The sequence below is a fragment of the Myxine glutinosa genome, chromosome 4, assembly GCF_964187855.1.
Source record: "Myxine glutinosa chromosome 4, kmMyxGlut1.1, whole genome shotgun sequence".
NCBI lineage: Eukaryota > Metazoa > Chordata > Myxini > Myxiniformes > Myxinidae > Myxine > Myxine glutinosa.
In genome coordinates this window covers 1898465-1921275 of record NC_136264.1, presented here as the reverse complement: position 1 = coordinate 1921275, position 22811 = coordinate 1898465, and the positions used below count along the sequence as shown (strand labels likewise).

Here is a 22811-nt window from a genome sequence, read left to right as displayed (position 1 = left end):
CAAATTTTGTACCAGTTCACTGGTCATTCCTTGTGTGTTGCAAGAGGCGACGAACAGGGTTGGCAGCAGGAAGGGCATCTGGCCATAAAACATTGCTTCCAAAAAGGGGACCACGGTGCCCAAAAAAGGCCAACCGCTGCTTTGCGGGGAAAAATGGCCTCTAAAGGTGGTTCATTTCATCGACATGAGTCATGTTACAACCAAATCACCTTCTGTGTATATTTATGAGCAGTTCAAATACTTTGATACTGTCATGGAAGTGGATTTGTCACTCACTATTGTGACCGAGGGTCACGACACTTATGGGCGTTTGTATGAAAACCATGTCCCGGCGTCTAAACCTAATCTAAAAGTCGAGATGCTAAGCTTTTCAGCAATGTATGAGGTGTGTGTGTGACGGACAGGTGCATTAAATTAAAAAAAGAAATGTTACTCTCGCCACTCACCTATGATCTGAGGGATGCACAATTGTGCTGATTGGATAAACCAGCACCTTCTGTTCTCCTGATTTGGTGGCTTTTTAACCACTTTCGTATCGTTACCCTGAGCTGAAAGGATGGCCGACAAGTACGTACACTCGCCACTAAAGCTATCTAGCCTGGGTTCGAATCCCGACCGCCACAAACTCCCCATCCCGGTGTTTTTCCCAGGCATAGCTGATTCGTCGATGTGTGTGCTGGACATTCCATCTGCTGGCATCAGTTGGTAGACCACTGAAGATCCCACTGTGACCTTCGTGAAGAAGAGGCGAACTATCGATGAGATATGGGATGCCAATATGAAAAACTCCAAATTCCTGCCCGACCCTAACTATTCCTGGGAAGGCAATGGCAAACCACGCACATCACCCTTGCCAATAAAGCTGCCCCCCTCACCCACACAAACAGCCACTTTAAAATCCAACAAAATAATTAATACGATAATTCAAGAACCCAACTCCACAATCTTTTATGTAAAAGGGAAAAAAAGTTTCTTATGCAACAAAGAAGTGCAATACAAAATAAATAATCAACCACAATAACAGGCAGCCAAACATCACAGGGTCAAAAAGGCAACCACGTGGTACACTACGGTCAGCAAGTTGGTATGTTCGTGTGACACGACCATTAGGGCATTGACCCTCACTTGGAGCCCTGGGGACAAACTGATGAAATCCATGTATCCCGGATCATCCGGACATCTTTGATCTTTGCTCCTCTTTCACAATTCTCTCTACCTTTTTACATTTCACTTTATTTCTGCGAGTTCTCTTCTTTTCGTTCAAATGTAGGTTAACAAAACACGGCATTCATTTATAGCCGTCAACCTTGCTGCCATTTTGTGGCCTTTTATCAGCCATGGAAATTTCTAAACAAAGCATGAAGACCACAAGCAGAGAAATTTTCCAGATGTTCACTGCTAAGCCTGAATGAGTAGTAGTGTGACCAGATCATCCAGATCAACTGGCTCACAATATGCAAAGCGGTTAGGAGCACTGTCATGCTTTCCCTGCACTCAGGCATCATCTACAGTCTACACAAATAAAATACCGTGGGTCTGTCCGCGTCTGCGTATGCGTACGGGTCCGTCCGCGTCTGCGTATGCGTACGGGTCCGTCCGCGTCTGCGTACGCGTACGGGTCTGTCTGCGTCTGCGTGCTCGTCTGTCTGCGTCTGCGTGCGCGTCTGTCTGCGTGCGCGTCTGTCTGCGTGCGCGTCTGTCTGCGTGCGCGCCTGTCTGCGTGCGCGCCTGTCTGCGTGTGCGTCTGTCTGCGTCTGCGTGCGCGTCTGTCTGCGTGCGCGTCTGTCTGCGTGCGCGTCTGTCTGCGTGCGCGCCTGTCTGCGTGCGCGCCTGTCTGCGTGCGCGTCTGTCTGCGTGCGCGTCTGTCTGCGTGCGCGTCTGTCTGCGTCTGCGTGCTCGTCTGTCTGCGTCTGCGTGCTCGTCTGTCTGCGTCTGCGTGCGCGTCTGTCTGCGTGCGCGTCTGTCTGCGTGCGCGCCTGTCTGCGTGCGCGCCTGTCTGCGTGCGCGCCTGTCTGCGTGTGCGTCTGTCTGCGTGCGCGTCTGTCTGCGTGCGCCGCGTCTGTCTGCGTGCGCCGCGTCTGTCTGCGTGCGCCGCGTCTGTCTGCGTGCGCCGCGTCTGTCTGCGTGCGCGTCTGTCTGCGTGCGCGTCTGTCTGCGTGCGCGTCTGTCTGCGTGCGCGTCTGTCTGCGTGCACATCTGTCTGAGTATGCGTCTGTCTGCGTACGGGTCTGCGTACAAGTACGAGTACTGGTACAAGTACGGGTATTGGTATGGGTATAGGTCTGTGCCTGCAAATGGGTCTGCGTCCCTCAGATGGACGTTAAACTGGATATACGTCTGCTGGCATCAGCTGGTAGACCATTGAAGATCCCACTGTGACCTTCGTGAAGAGTAGGCGAACTATCGCCGGTACCATGAAAAACTCCAAATTCCTGCCCGACCCTAACAATTGCTGGGATAGCAATGGCAAACCACACATATCACCCTTGCCAATAAAGCTGCCCCCCTAACCCACACAAACAGCAACTTTAAAATCCAACAAAATAATTAATACGATAATTCAAGAACCCAACTCTACACTATTTTATGTAAAAGGAAAAAAAAGTTTCTTATGCAACAAAGAAGTACAATACAAAATAAATAAATAATCAACCACAATAACAGGCAACCAAACATCACAGGGTCAAAAAGGCAACCACGTGGTACACTACGGTCAGCAAGTTGGTATGTTCTTGTGACACGACCATTAGGGCATTGACCCTCACTTGGAGCCCTGGGGACAAACTGATGAAATCCATCTATCCAGGATCATCCGGACATCTTTGATCTTTGCTCCTTTCTCTTTTCACACTTCTCACTACCTTTTCACATTTCACTTTATTCCTCCTGCTAGTTCTCTTCTTTTCGTTAATTTTCCTCTATTTGAACTCTTTTGCTCTTAATTACTCTTTCTTTACCTATCTGTCTGCAGAGAAATGAATTCTAACAAAATTTAGACTCACATGGCTGCTCCTGGATGGGTTTCAGGGTATCGGATGTATATGTATTCGGATGTATGTGTATGTGTATGTATGTACAGTCACGTGAAAAAGTAAGTACACCCCATGTAAAGTTTTGACTTTTTCAACATATTTCAACATACAGCTATTTGATCTTCATTTCAACAATATTGATAGATAAAGGTGATATAATATAACAAATATCATGAAACATTTACATTTTGTAGTCCATTGTATAATTTAAATAAACATAAATGCAAATTTTGCATGTGGAAAAAGTAAGTACACCCCTACATTTATCACTACTTCAAATACCTAAAATTAGAATCAGGTGCACCAGCTAAGGTGCAAATGATTAGAACACCGTTAGAGAGGATCTTGGAGGAACCTGTCTTATTTAAACCTCAGACATTTACTTTGGTTTGCTCTTTGTTGTTGAAGTGTGCGGCGTTACCATGCCTAGATCAAAAGAGCTCTCTGAGGCCTTCAGAAAGAAGGTTATAGATGCCTACGAGTCTGGGAAGGGATTTAAAAAGATCTCCAAACAATTTGAAATCAATCATTCGACTGTCCGGAAGATCATCTACAAGTGGAGAAGATTCCAAACAACTGCCGACTTGTTCAGACCAGGCCGCCCCAGCAAGTTCAGCCCGAGAGGAGACCGCAAGATGCTGAAAGAAGTCTCTAAGAACCCCAGAATGTCATCACGGGACCTACAGATAGCTGTTGCCACTGTTGATGTCAAAGTGCACGAGTCTACCATTAGAAAGAGGCTGCACAAATTTGATCTACATGGGAGGTGTGCCAGGAGGAAACCTTTGCTGTCCAGAAAGAACATCAGGGCAAGACTAAAGTTTGCCAATGACCACCTAGGCAAAGACCAGCACTTCTGGAACAATGTGCTCTGTACAGATGAGTCAAAGGTAGAGCTATTTGGCCACAGTACCAGAAGACATGTTTGGCGAAAACCAAAGACAGCATTTGACCACAAGAACCTGATACCAACTGTAAAGCATGGTGGTGGAAATATTATGGGTTGGGGCAGCTTTGCTGCATCTGGGCCTGGGCAGCTCACCATCATAGAATCCACTATGAATTCTTCATTGTACCAGAGGGTGCTTGAGTATAATGTGAGGCCATCTGTCAGAAAGTTGAAGCTCAACCGAAGGTGGACCTTGCAACATGACAATGACCCTAAACATACCAGTAAATCCACCAAGGAATGGCTGAAAAGAAAGAAATGGAGGGTTCTGGAATGGCCAAGTCAAAGCCTGGAGCTAAATCCCATCGAGATGTTGTGGGGGGATTTGAAACGAGCTGTGCATGCAAGAAACCCCTCAAACATCGCACAGCTGAAAGAATTCTGCATGGAGGAGTGGGCAAATTTTTTTCCCAGTCGATGTCAGAGACTGGTGGACAGTTATAAGAAACGCCTACTTGAGGTTGTTGCTGCCAAAGGGGGCAATACCACCTATTAGAGCCAAGGGTGTACTTACTTTTTCCACGTGCGAAATTTGCATTTATGTTTGTTTAAATTATACAATGGACTAGAAAATGTAAATATTTCATGATATTTGTTATATTATATCACCTTTATCTATCAATATTGTTGAAATGAAGATCAAATAACTGTATGTTGAAATATGTTGAAAAAGTCAAAACTTTACATGGGGTGTACTTACTTTTTCACGTGACTGTATATATGTTTGTGTGGATGTATGGATGGATGTATGTATGAAAATGAAAATTGGATGGATTATATCACCATGGATGAAAATTGTTAATCAAACCAACAGTTACAGAGAAAACGAATTTTAAATGGAATACACCTGTAACATACATACATACATACATACATACATACATACATACGCTGCTCTAGACAGCTTTCCCCAAAATCTAATCAATTCGTCATTGTCACACAAGCAACCTGTCCACCAAGTTTCATCTGAATCTGTCCACAAGTTTTTGAGACACCCTGCTCACAGACAAACAGACAGGCTTTAAAACATTTTACATAAAAAGTAAGAAGAAAACCTACAAACCCACAGAACAGTTTGCAGACAGGAAAGTAATCCAATGCCGACACACGTGATCGCAGAAAAATAACGGATGTGAAGCTCCGGGGTCTCCAGGCAGCCTCGTCCCAAAACGCATTCTTCCAAATTAACCCAAAATCCCAAATTAGTTATCATTTCAAACTTTTTTCCAAAAGAGCTCATGGGTGTCTGTGTGCATTGATTTGTTGCAGTTTGTAACACACAAACACAAGGTGCCTATTAGATAGCGATAAACTTTGCTGCACAACTTTCAGATCTACCCCAAGAGGTTTTGGTTTTGGTGAATGTTTTTGCAGATATGCACATGAACATAGAGATTAGAGATTCCAGCTGCGTCCAGACTTTTGTTGAACACAAACCGAGCTGGGAGGATAACACAACTGGATACAGAGTGGGTTTGGACAGCAGCATAAAGACGATATTCTTTAAAACTTCCACCGCTCCCACACCGACCGTCGTTACTTGGCATCTACTTATGTGAATCCAAGGATGGCATGGCCTGTAGCCGATATCTTATTGGCCAAGATCGAGGCTGCAAAAGCTGCTCTGGTATATGGTCTGTGGTCCCACAAGAGTAGAGAGGTTCATATTTATGAGGAACAGGTCGATCTGCCCACCGCATGCATTACATTCAGAAAGTATTCACACCCCTCGACTTTTAAACATTTTGTTGTTACAGCCTGAATTTCAAATGGATTAAATTGAGATTTTTGTCACTCATCGACACATAATACCCCATAATGTCAGTGGAATTTTTTCTTTTTTCTTTTACAGATTCATTAAAAATGAAAATCTGAAATGTCTTGCAGCAATAAGTATTCAGCTCCTTTGCTATGATTTCTTTCTCTGGACCAGTGGCTGAAATGATTAGATCATCATATTATATCATCCAATAGGATGGCACAGACGTCGCACTCTTATCCTTAAGCTGCCTCGTCTGTGTTCAATTCCAATTTGTACCATACAGTCAGATCGGTGTTTCACAGGTAGAGCGATTCATCAAGAGGTGCGCCGTCCGTCAGATGGACGTTAAGCTGGGGACCTTTCTGCTGGTATCAGTTGGTGGACGTTGAAGATCATACGGTGTTTTTCCATCAAGATCAGGCGGGCTATCGCCGACACCCTGAACAAATTCCAATTTCGTGACCTGACTACTGCCAGGAACACAATGGGGAAACACCCAACATAGTTCCTTTCTCTGGACCAGTGGCTGAAACCTCAGCAAGGGCAACCCCCTCCCCTCCACCCCACATTAATCCCAATATTGCCTCCAACACCATCTCTTACACCTTTTGTAAACACAACCGCAACATATAAAGAACTTTCAACTTAATGACTAAATCCTTTATGTTCAGAGCAAACATTTTACCTTATGTGGCAGGAAGTTGGACACCTGGATGAAAGAAACGATAAGGTGTTCCTTTATCAAAAAGTCAACATCGAAGAGGTTTACGTTGTGCTTAATTGTGTTATATATTGTACTTAATTTCTCTTTTACACTTACAGGGCATCCTACCCAGGGGGCCAAACCAGTTTTTTGTTTTTTTTGGAAAAAACAGACACGGCGAGCTATAAAAGGTTCGCTGCCAAAAATCAGATCTATATATATTTCGGAACAAAACGTGTATGGACAACCTTGGCAACAAGCTACTGGAAATCTGCAGGAAGCCTCGAAACAACATGACCCGACACACGAAGATCAGCCATTATGGTTTATCTACGTCACACGAATGGAAAAGTTAGTTTCAGCATCCCAAATAGACCATAACTAAGTAATTATGAGAGCCGGTCGGTACCAACTGCAGTTCCCTTGCAAGTCATAATATTGGGCCAGTCATTAGTGTTCGGAAACCCATATATTTATCTGAATTTTTTTAAACCTTTGACAGAACACCATGTCTGTTAAACCCATTTGGCCCCCTGGGTATTTCGTTTTTAAAATATATAATTTGTAGATGTTTATTGTGAAAGCTAACATGTCAATTCTGTGTTGCAGGTATCTGATGGAAGATGACTAGCCATACAGGAAAACAGGTGCTGGACGGAGCAGTGTCTCTGGAACGGCCGAAGAGAAGGCGCGAAGACAGGCTTACAGACGACACCAAGTGTGTCATATGTCAAGGACCTACAATCAAACAACTGTTGAACATTCAGCTGACAACAGCTCCAAAACTTCTCGTAGCCATGACCTTGGTGGTGAGGTTTGACATAATGTTAGCTTTCACAATAAACATCTATACATTATATATAAAAATCCATATACCCAGGGGGCCAAATGGGTTTAACAGACACGGTGTGCTGTAAAAGGTTTTTTTTTTAAATCTTATTTAACACGCCAAAGAGCCAAAAGACCCCGAAGACCCAAAAAGACCCCAAAAGACTTGGAAGACCCAAAAGACCCAGAACACCCAAAACACCCCGAAGACCCAAAACACCCCGAAGACCCAAAACACCCCGAAGACCCAAAACACCCCGAAGACCCAAAAGACCCTTAAATACCCCGAATAACCAAATTACCCCAAAGAACCAAAATACCCCAAAAAGCTTAAAGACCCAGAGGAACCAAAAGACCCTTAAGACCCAAAATCCCCTGAAGACCACAAAAACCCCCAAAAAAACTCCAAAGACCCAAAATACCCTTAAAGGCCCATATGATACAAAAGACCCTGAAGACCCAAAACACCATGAAGACCCAAAAGACCCTGAAGACCCAAAAGACATCGAAATGGTCAAAGATGCCTATCGCTCTAAAATGACGTGTCGTGAGGCGCGCGGAGCACCAAAAGGCGTGGTGAGGAACGCAGAGTGCGCCTCACCACGCTAGTAATTATAATATGGGAGAGTACACACAAATAATATTTATACAAACAGATACTTTCTTAATGGGACATCTATGACTTGCAAAATTTACCGGACCGTTTTCTAGTTGAAGACATCACACAAAGTACAAAGACAGTTGCTGGTTAGTATTTTGGCATCAAAACCCAATCACAGGATTACAAATAGCTAAATGGTCACAAGTGGGTGGCATTCTATTTTACCAAACCCTCAGCTGCCTAACATAATGGATAAATGGTTTATGGTGGTCACACCAGGTGACCAGGTTACATGGTTTGTGGTGGTCGCACCAGGTGACCAGGTTACAAGGGATGAATAAATGGGAAATAAAACAAGAAGACAACACCATGCAGGGTAATAGACTTAGCAAAGAAAATGAGCAGATCGTCTTCGTGCTTTCTACAATTCTTGTGAATAAGAACCTTGTATACGAGTCCTCAGACAGTGCAGAAGACATGCGACTCGATGCGAGTCCAGTAATGACAGATGCCTCAAATGACGTAGAGGACTCACCTACCAGATGCGTTACTTCAAAAAAAAAAGAAAAAAAGAATGGAATCAAGTCCATAACGCAATGAAAACGTTAATGGTAACAAAATACGAGCAATTCTGCTTCAACAATAACAACAACAACAACAACATGCATTTTAAGACCATTTTCCCTGCTAGAGCGGGGGTTAGCCTTGCGGTCCCCATGACAATGTTCTCCATTTTGCCCTATTTTCTGCATCTCTCCTTGTTAACCCCCTTGCCCGCATTTGTTCTTCCACCATCTTCAGCCAAGTCTTTCTCGGTCTTCCCCGTCCTCAACTTCCTTCGACATTCACTTCCATCACTCTTCTCAACCAGTCACTTTCATCCTTCCTCAACACATGACCAAACCATCTCAAACTGTTTCTCTTCACAGCATCAATCACAGGCTCCATTCCCATCATCTTTCACAATTCATCATTTGTCTTCCTCTCTCTCAACGATAATCCACACATCCACCGAACCATTCGCATTTCCACCCTTTCCAGCCTTCGTTGCTGCTCTACGTTCATTGCCTGTGTCTCGCTCCCATAAATCATAACACTTCTCACACATGCAGCATACACCTTTCCCTTCAGCTTCAACGACACTCCCCTCCCCGTCAGCACGCCACTCAGTTCCCGAAACTTCTTCCATGCACATCTAACTCGAGCAACCGTTGCCGAGTCTGATCCACCTTCTCCATTCAGCATGTCTCCGAGGTAGCAAAATGTTTTCACACCTTCCAGCTTCACGCCGTCTCCAAGATCCAACTCAACATTTCCTCCATCTGCAGCTCCCTCTGTGCACACCTTACATTTGAATGTAGTTGCCACACTTGTTAATGATCCTCTCAGACCACTGCATTTTTGATGAACCCAGTCAGAGCACATTGTACATTGAATGGAGTTCACTCCGACACCCTTCCTGCACACAGTACAGGGCCACTTCCCAGTTATTTCCACCTCACCACATGCTTTACCACTTGCCATCACCTTCGTCTTTCCGATATTCACCTTCAGACCTTTTGTCTCCATACATTCCTTCCACTTGTTCATCTTTTCCTTCAGTCCATCCATACTTTTCGCAATCAACACCAGATCATCTGCATACAACTCCCACGGTAAACCCTCCTTTACGTTCTGAGCCAGCACCTCCATCACAGCTACAAATAGTAGTGGACTTAGTACCGACATCTGATGCACTCCCACCTTCACCTCAAACTCACCACTGTTCCCGTCCTTCATCCTTACAGCTGTGCACGCTCTTTTGTACATTGCCATCACTACTCTGATCAACCATTCCTCCACTCCTAACTTCCTCAATGCCCATGTCAATACTTCGGGTGGAACCCTATCGAATGCTTTCTCCAGATCAACAAACCCAAGAAACAACTTCTTCCTCTTCTCCATGTACTTCTCCTGCAACTGCCTCACAATAAAGAGCGCGTCTGTCGTTCCTCTTCCTGGCATAAATCCAAACTGCATTTCGTCGATCTTCACCTTCTTCCTTATCCTCCTCTCCAAACCCCTTTCCAATACCTTCATTCCATGCTCCAATAACTTTATCGCTCGGTATGAGCCACACTCCAGAGGGTCACCTTTCCCCTTGAATAGAGGGACGAGGGTACTCAGTTCCCAATCCACTGGAACGCAGCCTTCTTTCACCACCAGATTACAGATCTCTGTCATTCTCTTCACACCCCAACTTCCTGCTGCCTTCAACATATCTCCCACAACTCCAGTCGGGGAGATGGATAAAGATGAGAAAGGGGAGATGCAGAAAGGACAAGGGGAGATGCAGAAAATAGGGCAAAATGGTGAAGATTGTCATGGGGACCGCAAGGCTAACCCCCGCTCTTGCAGGGAAAATGGCCTTAAAATGCATGTTGTTGTTGTATTGCTTTTATCGCTTCCTCAACTTCCTTATGTTATCTTCTCTGCCGGTCCAAAAACTGGGTTATTCTCGATGTTGCCATCCCATTCATTCTCTGTATTCAACAGCATTTCCATATATCTTTTCCATCTTCCTTTAATTCCATCTGGGTCCACAACGATTTGTCCCACTTCATCCTTAAAGCAACTCACCCCCATCACATCACACCTCTCTTTCGCTATCTGCTTTGGAATCCTGAATACTGCTCTCTGACCCTCTTCCGAATCCAAGCATTCTCTGAACATTTTCCTGCATGCCCTCCTGCGCCTTTGCTACCTCTTTCTTTGCAGCCTTCCTGGCTGCCTTATAACTTTCATGCTCTGCTGTTTCTGCTCCCGTACCCTTCGCCTTCTGCAACTCCTTGAACTTCTTCCTCTTCTCGTCAATCCTCTTTCCAACTTCATCATCCCACCACCATGTTTCCGAGTGTTTCGGTGGTCCTTTTGTCCATCCACATACCTCACCAACGGCTCCCAACAGACTTTCTTTCATTGACATCCAACCACTTTCAAGCTCAACCACATCATCGTTTACCCTACTCAGCCTCTCTTTTAATGCCTCCCTTACTGTCACCTCTTTCAACCTCTACACCTTCATTCTCGGTTGGTACTTCACCCGACGAGCTCTCCTCGCACCTTTCACCCTTATGTCACAGACAACCAAGTGGTGCTGTGAAACAGCCTCCTCCCCCGGGATCACCTTTGTGTCCCGGAGGTGCCCCCTATCTCGCCGACACACAATCAGGTAGTTAACGCTTGTCGTCGACCCACCTGACGTGTATGTAACAAGCTTATTATCCTCTTTCTGGAACTGAGTATTACAAATCAACAAATCAGCTCCATCAGGAAACTCCAAAATCCTTTCACCTTCTCCATTTCTCACACCATATCCGTAACCCCCATGAACTCCCTCAAAACCGTCCATACTCCTTCCCACATGTCCATTTAGGTCTCCTCCTACCACAACACTTCCTCATCTTTCACATTTTCCATCAGCTTTTCTATCGCACACCAGAACTTGTCCTTCTCTTCATCGCTCCGACCAACCTGCGGAGCATATCCCGAGATGACGTTCACCAAGAGCTTTCCAATCATCAATTGCACCATCATCAACCTATCACTCACTCTAGTCACACTCACCACACTGTCTACAAACTCCTCAGAAAACAGGACACCAACACCATTCACGCCCTCCGGGCACCCTTGCCACACAAACTTGTATTTCTGTCCCTGCCTACCCTTCACCATTCTCACACCACTTCCCTTCCATCTCGTCTCTTGCACACAACATATGTCCACTCTTCTTCTGATCAATACTTCTACCACTTCTCCTGATCTCCCTGTCATTGTCCCTACATTCCATGTCCCAAACCTCAGAAACCGATCTCCACTTCAGGCTGTACCCTGCCCATATGTAATTATAATTGTCATGGTTCTGTTTTTGAGACAGTTTTTATGGCCGGATGCCCTTCCTGACGCCAACCCTCTTAGTCGCCTCTTACGACACGCAGGGATACGGTGTGCCTATTCTAAACCAGGGTATTCAGTCTTGTCTATTCAGTCTATTCAGTCTATTCAGTCTGGCCGAGGTATGCGCTCTACCAAGTGCTGTTTCCTGTTAACAAATGGGTTTTTCTTTGGTGGTGCATTTTTCCACAAGTGCAACAATGCTCTTGCACGTTGTTGTACCAAGGAAGAATGTACAAAGTCAACCAATGGTACCTTTTATGGGAAACCTGGGAAGTGCTGCTACATGGATAAAGCAAATGTGTATCCAGCAAAATATTTGTAGTAGGGAGATAAAATGGTAGTTGATACGCATGTTTGCAGGGACAGACCTTGACAAACTCAGATGATTATAACATACATTCCAAGTTGAAAGTACCCCCAACAAGTTGAAAGTATAATAAAATACCAGCCAGGACCCATGGAAATTCCTCATAATGTAAAACGTGATGTCAAGTCCTCAACCCTCTACCCCCTCACCCCTCACAAACCCTCAAATCTCAACCCCTGATAACCTATAAATCAAATCTCTACCCTAATAAACTCAACTCCCTACCCCTACCCCTACCCCTCACAAACCCCAAGTCCTCATCCTGCCCCTCCCAACACTAAGGCATCAACCCCCTCCCCAACTCCAACCTTTCAAACGGTCACCATCTCCAAACCTGTCCTGTCCTGTCCAACCTGTCCAACTCACAATCCCACGAGATATGCGGAAAACATGTGACCAGGAGCAGCTCATGGTTCATCAACCTGTCCGACTTACAATCCTGCGAGATATGCAGAAAAGATAGGTGACCAGGAGCGGGTCGTGGCCCGTCACAGTCGACTGTCAAAAGCACAATACCACAAGATATGCAGAAAAACATTTTATAACGACATGGTTTGAAGACCTGCTTGAGAAAATGTATGTGTATCCAGCTGCATAGTTATTGTATGTGTATCCAGCTGCAAAAAATGCTGCATAGTTATTTGGGCAATGTTTAAGTTAACAGAACGCTACCTCAATCACCGAGGACGATCTTCACAAGGCCCGTAATGCCTAACGGCTCAAAATCCTTTCAACTGTCGCTATGGTCATTTTACAATGAAGGGAAAACTTTTAGAGTGTGACAGCTCCACAGACGTCTTTGGCTTCGCATAGCAGGAAGCACCAACATGGTGACTGTATAAATATTCTGGGGCGGGAATGTATAGTGGGACGGGAAGAGTTGACAGGAGTAGAAAAAGTCATGGTTGTGGATGGGGGATTGTGGGAACAAATGAGTGGAGGTAAGCAGTAATTATGGATTTGGGACTTTTATCAGCCATTTCCAGAGAGATTGGTTGATGGTGGACCACGTGTGCCCTGCAGAAACCTGGGCGAGGGAAAGGGGAGTGCAAAGCATTGAAATAGCAGAGGGTGCGAGACAAGAAAGGAGGTGAGAGAAGATAGAGCCTACCAACCTGTCTGCATTGGCAAAGCGATAGGCCCATAGACTCAGCTTTGTCACGGGAGATTCCAATAATCTTTAAGGCCCTGGTTTCCATGGTGTGAATGAGCAAGGTGTGAAGCAGTGACGACAGCTTAGATGGGAGAACAGTACTCCATCAAGCTGCGGACGAAGGCGTTGTAGGTGGATGGGAGTTCAGTAGTGCAATGGAAGGACAATGGAGGATGCCCAGTGGGCGACTGGCTTTGGAGGCCAATTCTGAAAAGCGGTTTGCGCAAGAAAGATCATGGCTGATAGTGAGACCCAGGAGTTTGAATGAATGAAATTCTTGAAGAGGATGGTGAAGAAACTTGATGGGAGTGTTTGGAGAGAGAAAGGGAGAGAGATTTGTCAGCATTGAAAAACACTAGAGCATGCCCGTACTATATATATATCTAAAATTATATCCCCCCCCCCCTCGATTTACATGAAATGGTTTGGTCCATTCGCAAAGCCAAAGCGGACGGCTTGCGAGTACGGTGACAATCCCCCCCCCCCCCCCCTCTATTTACATGAAATGGTTTGGTCCAAAGCGAACGGCTTGCGAGTACGGTGACAATCCCCCCCCCCCCCCTCTATTTACATGAAATGGTTTGGTCCAAAGCGAACGGCTTGCGAGTACGGTGACAATCCCCCCCCCCCCCCCCCCCCCTCTATTTACATGAAATGGTTTGGTCCAAAGCGAACGGCTTGCGGAGTTTGGTAAAGAAATCGCCATAGCGTGCACAAACGCGCAGGAAAGCGAAAGAATCGCAAATTAGTTTTAATTAGTTTTAAAACATAGTTTAACGCCCGAGCGAGTTTAACGCAATCGCAAATCGCATCGCAAAGCGAAAGAATCGCAAATTAGTTTTAATTAGTTTTAAAACATAGTTTAACGCCAACATAGCGCCAACATAGTTTGCCGACGGGAAATAAATGAATACGCTCTCAAATGTGCCGTCCGAGGCAGAGTCTGTTCGCCACGTTCGGCACACGTGATAGCTCGCTGCTCTCTGATTGGTTGAATCGTTTTTTGGACATAGCTCGGTAACTACTTCTCCGATTAATTTAAAACCTTGAAAAGGCACATCCTCGGGTCCCCAGCAATATACCTGGCAAGTTTCAAGTATATCGGACCGGTAGTTGTCGAGAAACAGCGGTCGCATACACACAGACACACACACAGACACACACACAGAGATTACTGGAATTATAGATAGATGTTCAAGTAAGCCTGGTGTTGGCTTAATGGTTAAGGTGGCTGACTTGAGATATTAGGGTCCCGAGTTTGAGCCCCCTGCTTTACCGTTAAATTGACACCAGGTGGGTCGACTCAGCCTGGCATCGTTCCGAGGTCGGAAAAATGAGTACCAGCTTACTGGTAATGGGGGACACTGCATTGGAGGCACGGCCACGCCCCCATAAAATGATGCAACCAATCAGCCACAGGCTGCATACGAATCACCACCACCAACATATTCCAAGAGTTTTGACCAGCTTGTGGTAATACACCTTGTCCAAGGGTGGATGGTGGAAAACAAACACTACAAACATTTAGACATACATACAAACAAACAATCATAAGAAAAACATCAACAACCAAACAAACTTCACTAAACATCACAAAAATCCCTTCAGCATCCCAATTGTTTGTTCAAACGAGTGTGGGGGGTCTGGAGAAGAAAAGGGAAAGGGGGTCGTCGGTGTCAGACATTGCACATGTGATGGAACAAAAAAGAAAAAAGTGTTTACTTTTTCATAAGTTCGTCTTCCAGTAGAAAACAACAAAAAGTCTCAAAGACCAAATAACCAACAGAATCAGACTGCTAGGTGCGTATCCCTGATAACAATTAACAACAGCAGCAATAAAAAAACTACTTTCATCGGTATAAAAAGATGCTCTTCCAATGAATTTAGTTTTCCTTTGTGACCCGAACTATGATCTAGATTGATCCTTTACAATAAAAGGAAATCATATCCAAAGTTGTGCGTTTGATTCGATTCCTCACACCTTAATAGCTCGACGATCAATTAGGGCATTAGATGCTTGCAGGTTCTTCGACATCCTGGAAGGAAATTCCTGAGGCATTCTCCGGGCAGCAACAAATAAGATTGAAAGCAATTATAATAGCATCCTCTGTACAATTAACACCATGAACTGCACTCACAACTACCCAGAAGTTTCAACAACACCTCCAGGAGGACCTTGTCAATTAGGCCGTGAGGCCTCGTCTTTCAGCACGCACCACAAGAAGACTGGAGGTTGGCCGCAGGTGATGATAAAAACATCTCTGAGCACAATGACAATCAATACAACCCTCCATTGTTTTCTTCTTTTTTTTCTTTTCTTTTTTTTAAACGTTTTGTTCTCTCTTGTTTAACATTGACAGACGTTCACAGAACAATCAATGTCTGTCCGCAACATGCAATGAAGACTGGACTCTGCTTCAAGTGGTTTCTCTCGATTTCGACTCCCGTGCCATGTTAATTTCCCTTTCCTCCGACTCTCCCGCTTCTCTAACCTCTCCCTTCCCTTCCTTAAAAATCATTGTCCTCTATTCCCTCACAATCCCCTCAAGCATACGAGTATATAGATGGCTCGAAAGCCGGTGTTTTGAAAAAAAAATCCTTTTCCGTTCCCAGAAAATTCCAGCTCGTGGTACAAATGGAAAAAGAAGCATTTATTTGTGCGCTTGCATTGGAAAAATAAATGTTTGTGCGCAATTCTCCATACACTTAATCCCCACAACGTAATTACAAAAAGCAGTAAAACAACAAAAATCCCTGCAATTCCATGCCCAAGGCATAACGCCTGTACCGCCTGGAACACGGGCGCAAGCACAGCTGATGCTCCGCTCATGTCAATCACAGTAGCGAATCTCCAATCTCTATTGCCAGCATGAAATCTAAAAGAATAAAAGACAATATGTGTGTGTGTCTCCTCTATAACTCCAAAACCTAGCGGCCCCAAGCCTTTCATGCATATTAAGTGAACTCCAAAGGATTGAAAACTGGGTGTTTGGATCATCATACTAAAATATGCAATGTGGTGTCTGTCTGTCTGTCCGCAATACATTCGGTCGTTACATATCCAATCTCAACCAAACTTTCCATGAGGACTAAGGGTCACATGATGAAGATTGTATCTAATTCATTTGACCCCCTTCCCAAGGGGGTTTTCTGCACCAATGGGGTTGCGTGTTGAGGTGTTTATCAGTGTTAGGATGGCCTTTATCGTGACGTTTTTCCAAGAACGCTTCAAATAACAACACTAAATATAATAGCTTAATATTAATGTTATTAATATACTTATTAATACTTCATAATATAACAAAATAATATTAATACTAATAATATCCCATTTCCCCAAGGGGTTTTCTCCTTGAACAAACACCGTGTTAACATGTATAAACAGCTTATCGTGCTATTTTTGTGGGAGCACCTCTATCAAAAGTAAAAAGTTTATAAACCACAAACACGTATGATTACCTTTTTAAACAGTTGTTACTGGTGTTTAACACAAAACTGAAAGGGAAGAACCCCGGGGTATGTTCAGTTACCAAGCAGCTCGCCAGCCGTGCCTGGACTCGTCCACCGGAGTCGCCCCCTCATCCAGAACAAGATGAAAGGTCCACCGGCACAGGAACGCGCAAAGGGCAACAGGAGAAGAAATGAACAGTCTCCAAAGCAGGAAGGCAGGAAGAGGCAGGCAAATGTAAAGAGGCAGAGGTGAAGGGCGAAGAGGGAAGAGAGAAAATGTCCGTCTCCGCTTACTTTTATCAGACGTCGTCTGACGTCAGCTCTCTCTCTCTCTCTCTCTCTGCCAATCAGTGCGTCGTTTCCTTGCGGCTTTTCGCGCCTTCCTCACGTCCTGGTCTTTTTCCTCCAATCAGCACGTCGCTTGTTGGTAGCATTTTCACGCCCTCCGCACTGATTGGCCGAGCGTCTCGCGCCTTTGGTGTTATGTCATCGGTCGCACATCAGTGTGGCACGTCCTTCACCCTCCCTACTCTCCAATCGGTGCTCTTGGTTGTTGCTCGCCCCTCCCCCCGGCCAGTCACGAGCCTTCCTGGGCGTGTCTCTCAGCTTGCCTGTTCGATGTTTGCTGCCCGGCCGGTGTTATCAGCCCAAGTGCGTGGACGCTTGCTGTTTGTTCGGCCGTAAGTCATTGTGGCGGCGGGGGGTTAATTAATGTGGTTCTCTATTGGAGCTAACTAATGTATGTGATACATTGCCATACGGGACACCGGGACAATCACAGAGGGGACGACACACCGGGGAATTAGCATAAACCCGAGAACTACTTAACATGCCCCGCCCCCTCATGGCAGGGACACAGATACGCAGCTTCCTCCGACATTCGGGCTACAGAACTTATTACATCAAGATTCCCCAACCATGACAGCCGGACACCCAATCTATGCAGATCTACCTAAATCTATATATGCCCCTACCCAACCGACATAACAATATGTTATATCTATCACAGGAAAGTATGTTTTATACATACATACATACATACATACATACATACATACATACATATATATATATATATATATATATATATACTGCCATTCAAAAGTTTTAGAACACCTCAATTTTTCCAGTTTTTGTTGAAATTTACGCAGTTTAATGTCTCAATGTACTCTGAAATTAAGCATATAACAAATAAACAATTGGAGTTAAAAAAGAAATCATCGAATCATTTTGTTTAACAAAATTTAATTTAAATTTTTGACTCAGCAAAGTAGCCACCTTTTGCAGATATAACCGCCGAACACACTCGTGGCATTCTTTCTACAATGGAAATCAAATATTGTTCGGGAAGTTCTTCCCAACACTGATGCAGGAGTTCCCACAAATGTTTTGCACTTGCAGGTTGCTTTGCTTTCACCCTTCTGTCCAGTTCATCACAAACCAGCTCAATGGGGTTTAAGTCTGGAGACTGTGCTGGCCTTTCCATGAATTGAAGCCTACTGTCTTGTTTCCGTGCACCAAGCTCCAAAGCACCCAACGCAGACCAGCGGCTTCACACGAGGTTGATCCCCACACGAAGCACGAAAAGACAGGAACGGAGAGAACGCAGGTGTGACTGCACGTCTCGTCCTTCCAACTCGCTTCTCAACTGCTCACTGCCAACTGCGCACTGCAAAACCAACTCTCGACCACGAATCCAACTGCTCTCGACTCAGGAATGGAACTCTCTACTGAACTGCCAGGGGCCAGGAGTGAACTCGTCTCAACTCGACTGGCTCTTAACTCAACTCGACTCTCTCAGTCCTCCTGCTCAACTCAACACCAACTCGTGACTCGAACTGCTCGAAAAAGCGTCCGGCCCCCGTTAATATCTCTGGCCGGTCACATCAGCATTGGCGCACTGTCCTGCCAATCAGAGCCTCCACCGACTCGCCGGCTCGTCCAGGGGCACGCCCACTGCGCCACTCTCACTCCCGTCCCCTATTCCTTGGTCACAGCACGTGCTATGCGAGGCGGGTAGGCCTCTCAGAGGTGCAAATGGTGGCGGCCGTGTGGCGGTGTTCTGGCCTGATTTCTTCCTAAGTCATGTCAGGGGGGAAGGGCGTCATTAATGTTGTAATAAGGGATTCTAACCAAGTGTCTATGTGGTCTGTAGTGCCATAAGGGACAAAGGTTTGATTACCAGGTGAGACATACAAGGGCTCTACCCATTAACCCCTACACTACCTATCACTCGAATCTCCTGGTAGATTCACAGTTATACACCTTAACCGACAAAACACCTACACATGGACTTATTACAGGTCGTGTTCCTTACCGCGACACACGAAGCATGGTACCTACTAAGATCTACTCTGCTCTACATATGTCACTACCCAAATTCGTAACAATATCACACGCAAGAATGTTATAACCATCACAGGCAAGCATGTTACATCTATCTCAGTCAAGCATGTTGTGTCTCGCATAGGCAAAAATGTTATCCATAACAGGCAAGCACGTTATATGTATGACAGGCAAGCACGTTATATGTATCACAGGCAAGCACGTTATATGTATCACAGGCAAGCACGTTATATGTATGACAGGCAAGCACGTTATATGTATCACAGGCAAGCACGTTATATGTATGACAGGCAAGCACGTTATATGTATCACAGGCAAGCACGTTATATGTATGACAGGCAAGCACGTTATATGTATCACAGGCAAGCACGTTATATGTATCACAGGCAAGCACGTTATATGTATCACAGGCAAGCACGTTATATGTATCACAGGCAAGCACGTTATATGTATCACAGGCAAGCACGTTATATGTATCACAGGCAAGCACGTTATATGTATCACAGGCAAGCACGTTATATGTATGACAGGCAAGCACGTTATATGTATCACAGGCAAGCACGTTATATGTATCACAGGCAAGCACGTTATATGTATCACAGGCAAGCACGTTATATGTATCACAGGCAAGCACGTTATATGTATCACAGGCAAGCACGTTATATGTATCACAGGCAAGCACGTTATATGTATCACAGGCAAGCACGTTATATGTATGACAGGCAAGCACGTTATATGTATCACAGGCAAGCACGTTATATGTATCACAGGCAAGCACGTTATATGTATCACAGGCAAGCACGTTATATGTATCACAGGCAAGCACGTTATATGTATCACAGGCAAGCACATCACTTATCACAAGCAACATGAAACGTTTTACCATTGCAGGTATAAGATAAAGAGATAAGTTCAGTGTTCACAATTCACTTCCATTGGAAAACGTTAGAAAACGACCTTTACCCATAAAGAAAACGAAGGTACCATGGGTCCAAGTTCGAAAACATTATTTGTTATACAAGAACCATTTGTTATGTTTGTAAACACCTTGTATAATACAGGTAACCAGCGAGTGTGTAAGGGTATGGTGGTTCGTGTCAACCGCCACCTGCTGGTTGCGTGGCTCTGCCGTTGATGCAGTGCCCCCATCATCTGTGCGCTGGTACTTATTTTACTAACGATGGAAGGATGACAGGCAGAGTCAGCCCACCTGGTGTTAATTCAACGGGTATCAGGTGACTCGAACTCGGGAGCTGAAGATCTCAAGCCACACACCTTAACCGTGGAGTCAACACTCGGCTTGTCTAAAGGGTGTAATACTCACCATGCTGGGATCCCACGTTCGGATCCCAGGTACGGAACCCAGATTCTGATACCAGGTTCGGATACCAGGTACGGATCCCAGGTACGCATACCAGGTTCGGATACCAGGTTTGGATACCAGGTTCGGTTACCAGGTTCGGTTACCAGGCTCCGATCCCAGGCTCCGATACCAGGCTCTGATCCCAGGCTCCGATTCCAGGCTAGGATACCATGTTGGGATCGCAGGCTCTGATCCCAGGCTCCGATACCAGGCTCCGATACCATGTTGGGATCCCAGGCTCCGATACCATGTTGGGATCCCAGGCTCCGCTACCATGTTGGGATCCCAGGCTCCGCTACCATGTTGGGATCCCAGGCTCCGATACCAGGCTCCGATACCAGGCTCCGATACCATGTTGGGATCCCAGGCACCGATACCAGGTTCGGATCCCAGGCTCGGATACCATGTTGGGATCCCAGGCTCGGATACCATGTTGGGATACCAGGTTCGGATCCCAGGTTCGGATCCCAGGCTCGGATACCATGTTGGAATCCCAGGCTCGGATACCACTACCAGGTTCGGATCCCAGGCTCGGATACCAGGTTCGGATACCAGGCTCGGATACCAGGCTCAGATACCAGGTTCGGATACCAGGCTCGGATCCCAGGCTCGGATACCATGTTGGGATACCAGGCTCGGATACCATTACCACTAACCAGGCTCTGATACCAGGCTCGGATACCAGGCTCGGATATCAGGCTCGGATCCCAGGCTCGGATACCATGTTGGGATACCAGGCTCGGATACCATGTTGGGATACCAGGCTCGGATACCAGGCTCGGATCCCAGGCTCGGATACCAGGCTCGGATCCCAGGCTCGGATACCATGTTGGGATACCAGGCTCGGATACCATTACCACTACCAGGCTCGGATATCAGGTTCGGATACCAGGTTCGGATCCCAGGTTCAAATCCCATCGATCCTGTGTTGATTCGTCCAGTAGTGTGTTTAGATTTAATGCACATTTATGTCTCCTAATGTCCTTGTCCTGCATTCCTGAACCATTCGGTCGATTTACTTTAAACAAATGCATCACATGGTACCGGTAATCGGAATCGCCAGATGCGACTTCATACCTGAAATCACATTTTTGGACAATTCAACTGGAGTAGATAATTCGAGTTATAAACACAGTGAACACATCGACGAAACAGCAGAGTGAAAACCACGACACGAACATACATCGTCCATACAAAGCGTTTCACTGTCTGCGCGATTATGAAGTTAAAGTTCACCAGTTTCATCAAACCAATCATAAAAGTATTTAAACAGTCTCGGGACTTGCCAAGCACGTCACAGGTACAGGTATTCAATAATTCGGGTTTAAAATACATTTTACACTCGAACTTCGGCCTCACCTAACGCTCCGCGTGTCGACTCGCTCCACCTTTGCGATCTGTCCACGGACTCCACGCCCACGTGGCGCGTCATCACAATGTCCCCGCCTCTTGGGGCAAACCCAAACACGTGTCCACTTCCGATGGTGTTCAATATCGATGTATGGGGTGTAATGGGATGTAATGGGATGTAATGGGATGTAAAAGGATGTAAAGGGATGTAAAGGGATGTAAAGGGTCGAGGGATGTAAAGGGATGTAAAATGATGTAGAGGGATGTAAAGGGATTTAGAGGGATGCAATGCGATGAAGGGGGATGTAAAGGGATGTAGATGGATGTAAAATGATGTAGAGGGATGTGAAGGGATGTAGAGGGTTATAGATGGATGTGGAGGGATGTAAAGGGATGTAGAGGGATGTAAAATGATGTAGAGGGATGTGAAAGGATGTAGAGGGTTATAGATGGATGTAGAGGGTTATAGATGGATGTAGAGGGATGTAAAGGGATGTAGAGAGATGTAAAATGATGTAGAGGGATGTAAAATGATGTAGAGGGATGTAAAGGGATGTAGATGGATGTAAAATGATGTAGAGGGATGTGAAAGGATGTAGAGGGATTTAGATGGATGTAAAATGATGTAGAGGGATGTGAAAGGATGTAGAGGGATTTAGATGGATGTAAAATGATGTAGAGGGATGTGAAAGGATGTACACGGATGTAGAGGGATGTAAAATGATGTAGAGGGATGTAAAATGATGTAGAGGGATTTAGATGGATGTAAAATGATGTAGAGGGATGTGAAAGGATGTAGAGGGTTATAGATGGATGTAGATGGATGTAAAATGATGTAGAGGGATGTAAAATGATGTAGAGGGATGTGAAAGGATGTAGAGGGATGAAAAATGATGTAGAGGGATTTGAAAGGATGTAGAGGGATGTAGATGGATGTAGAGGGATGCAAAGGGATGTAGATGGATGTAAAA

At 45.3% G+C, this 22811-nt stretch overlaps 1 protein-coding gene across 1 annotated transcript in view; it reads right to left on the bottom strand.

Annotated features, from left to right (window-relative positions):
* The window catches only part of LOC137424388 (interleukin-1 receptor accessory protein-like 1-B), a 139011-nt gene extending 117100 nt beyond the window's left edge, over positions 1–21911 (bottom strand). The window contains exon 1 of the mRNA XM_068111794.2: positions 21850–21911. The gene's annotated coding sequence lies outside the window, so the exon portion shown is untranslated. The remainder of the gene's footprint in view (positions 1–21849) is intronic.
* Positions 21912–22811: the final 900 nt, after the last annotated feature.